The 2,289-nt window shown below is 36.6% G+C and overlaps 1 protein-coding gene across 6 annotated transcripts in view; it reads left to right on the top strand.

The window, feature by feature from the left end:
* Window positions 1-2,289, top strand: part of SGIP1 (SH3-domain GRB2-like (endophilin) interacting protein 1) — a 360,328-nt gene that overhangs the window by 354,928 nt on the left and 3,111 nt on the right. The gene's annotated exons all lie outside the window — the stretch shown is intronic.

The following is a 2,289-nucleotide window of genomic DNA, read 5'->3' as shown; positions in this document are numbered from 1 at the left end:
TGGGAGATGAGGTTTTCTGAGACGTACACTCTCAGAACTTCAGTACAAGGGCACTGTGAGTTGGGACTACCTCTACAGCACTTGACAACAACAACAATGTTTCTCATTGTTGTTGTTGCTGTTAAGTGCCATCGAGCCGGTTCTGAAGTGAACTGCTGGTGAGTTTGAACTGCTGACCTTGTGATTCAAACAACCTTGTGGTCCAGTGCTTATCTTAAAGCACCATGGTTAAAACTATGCTTACATTTAGCCAAAATCTTTAACTCAGTAATTTCCGAGAAACTACTGGTCAACTCAATTAAAGAGAAAATCAATGTACTTAGCTCTTTGATTGCATTAACTGACTAATTCAGATGAAACATTTGATGATGTAGAAAAGGCTATTAAGTTGGGTTTAATAAATAATTCACTCTGTAAAGTAGCCAATTATAATCCGTTAATATTGCTATGAGTGTTCAATGAGATTTATAACAATACTGGCTCCCTATGGATATTAATCTATTAACATTACATAATACCATTCAGAATTGTATTTTTACTAAAACCACACTACTGTTAACAAATCATCTCCAAGAATTATCAAAGATAGATATATATACATTATATACCATTTGCAAAAATATTTCTTGTGTGGTTTACGTCTGATTTGTTATAAGATGCTACTCAATCTTTTGTTTTTCCTAATTGAATAGTGATAATACCCAAAATGATGCCAATAACAAGGAATTCTGGGTAAACATGCCAAATTTGATGACTCACTTAAAGAAAGTGTCTGAACAGAAACCCCAGGCTACGTATTATAATGTGGACATGCTCAAATATCAGGTAAGTCTATTTATATGACCAGGGTATCTGTTTCACATTATAAATTTATATTGAAAATATAACATTAAATAAAATTAAGTAAAGTCCCATCTCTTTTTAAATTACAGTCATGCATCTCACTTAACAGTAAACCAAAAACCAAATCCATTGTCACTGAAAAATTCCCACTTATTAGCGACCCTATAGAACAGAGTACAACTGCCCCTTTGGGTTTCTGAGACTATAAATCTTTATGGCAGCACAGCCTCATCTTTCTCCCTTGGGGTGACTTGTAGGTTTAAACTGCTGACCTTGTAGTAAGCAGCCCTACACGTGATCTACTATGCTACCAAGGCTTCTTTAACGTCCACAGTCTTGTTGTTGTTGTTGTTGTTGTTAAGTGCCATCGAGTTGGTACCCACTCATAGTGACCCTATGCACAATGGAACAAAAGACTGCCCAGTTCTAGGCCAACCTCACAATCGTTGCTATGCTTGAGCCCATGGATACCGCCACTTTGTCACTCCATCTTACTGGGGGGTCTTCCCCTTTTTCTCTGACCCTCCAGCATACCAAACATGATATCCATCTCCAGTGACTGGTCCCTTCTACAATATGTTTGAAGTATAAGAGACAAATTCTGGCCATCCTGGCTTCCAAGGAGCACTCTTGGTGTACTTCATCCAACACAGATTTGTTTGTTCTTTTGGCAGTCCATGTTACTTTAAATATTCTCCTCCAATACCATAATTCAAATGCATCAATTCTTCTAAGTCCACAATAAGATCTGTGAAATAGGACATTGCATGATTTGGGCATTTGCAGACACCACATTATATATAGGCAGTACCCAAGTTCCAAATGTCCAACTTACATACAACCTATAGTTACAGACTAAACTCTGTAAAGCTTATTATATTAAAAATTGGAGGTACAGATGATGGTTCATTAAAATAAGCAGGCTCTGCTTTGCAGTTGGACTCATCGTATAGCACTGTGGGATCAGCCCTGGACTGCAAACCACGAAGTCAGCAGTGCAAAACTCACCAGCTGCTCCTTGGAAACCCCATGCAACGTCACTATGAGTCAGAAATGATACTACAGCATTTGAGAACAACAGCTTTCCAGTTACACCCACTGTATTCCATTCTCTAAAGGGAATTTCTGAACTCTATTATGACCTGATTGGACCACAGATGTCTGAATGGACATTATGCCACTCATGACTGTACAAAGTCTGTCATTTATTTTTTAAAAATAAAGGCTCAGTTGTGGTTTAATGACTAGATATTATACATAAACTTATTAGTTTAAAATTTCCTGTAAATATCCTACTAAAACTTAAAGAAACTTGACACAAAAATGAAGTTGTAGAAAACTACATCAATTAAAATTGTAGATATTGAGAACTATATCACTATTAGAAGAAGAGATGTACTATTTCTGAATATTTAGATATGGAAAACCTTATGAATAGCAGGGGAA

Source organism: Chrysochloris asiatica, unplaced genomic scaffold (assembly GCF_000296735.1).
Source record: "Chrysochloris asiatica unplaced genomic scaffold, ChrAsi1.0 scaffold00048, whole genome shotgun sequence".
Lineage (NCBI taxonomy): Eukaryota > Metazoa > Chordata > Mammalia > Afrosoricida > Chrysochloridae > Chrysochloris > Chrysochloris asiatica.
This window is presented reverse-complemented; position numbering and strand designations above follow the sequence as displayed.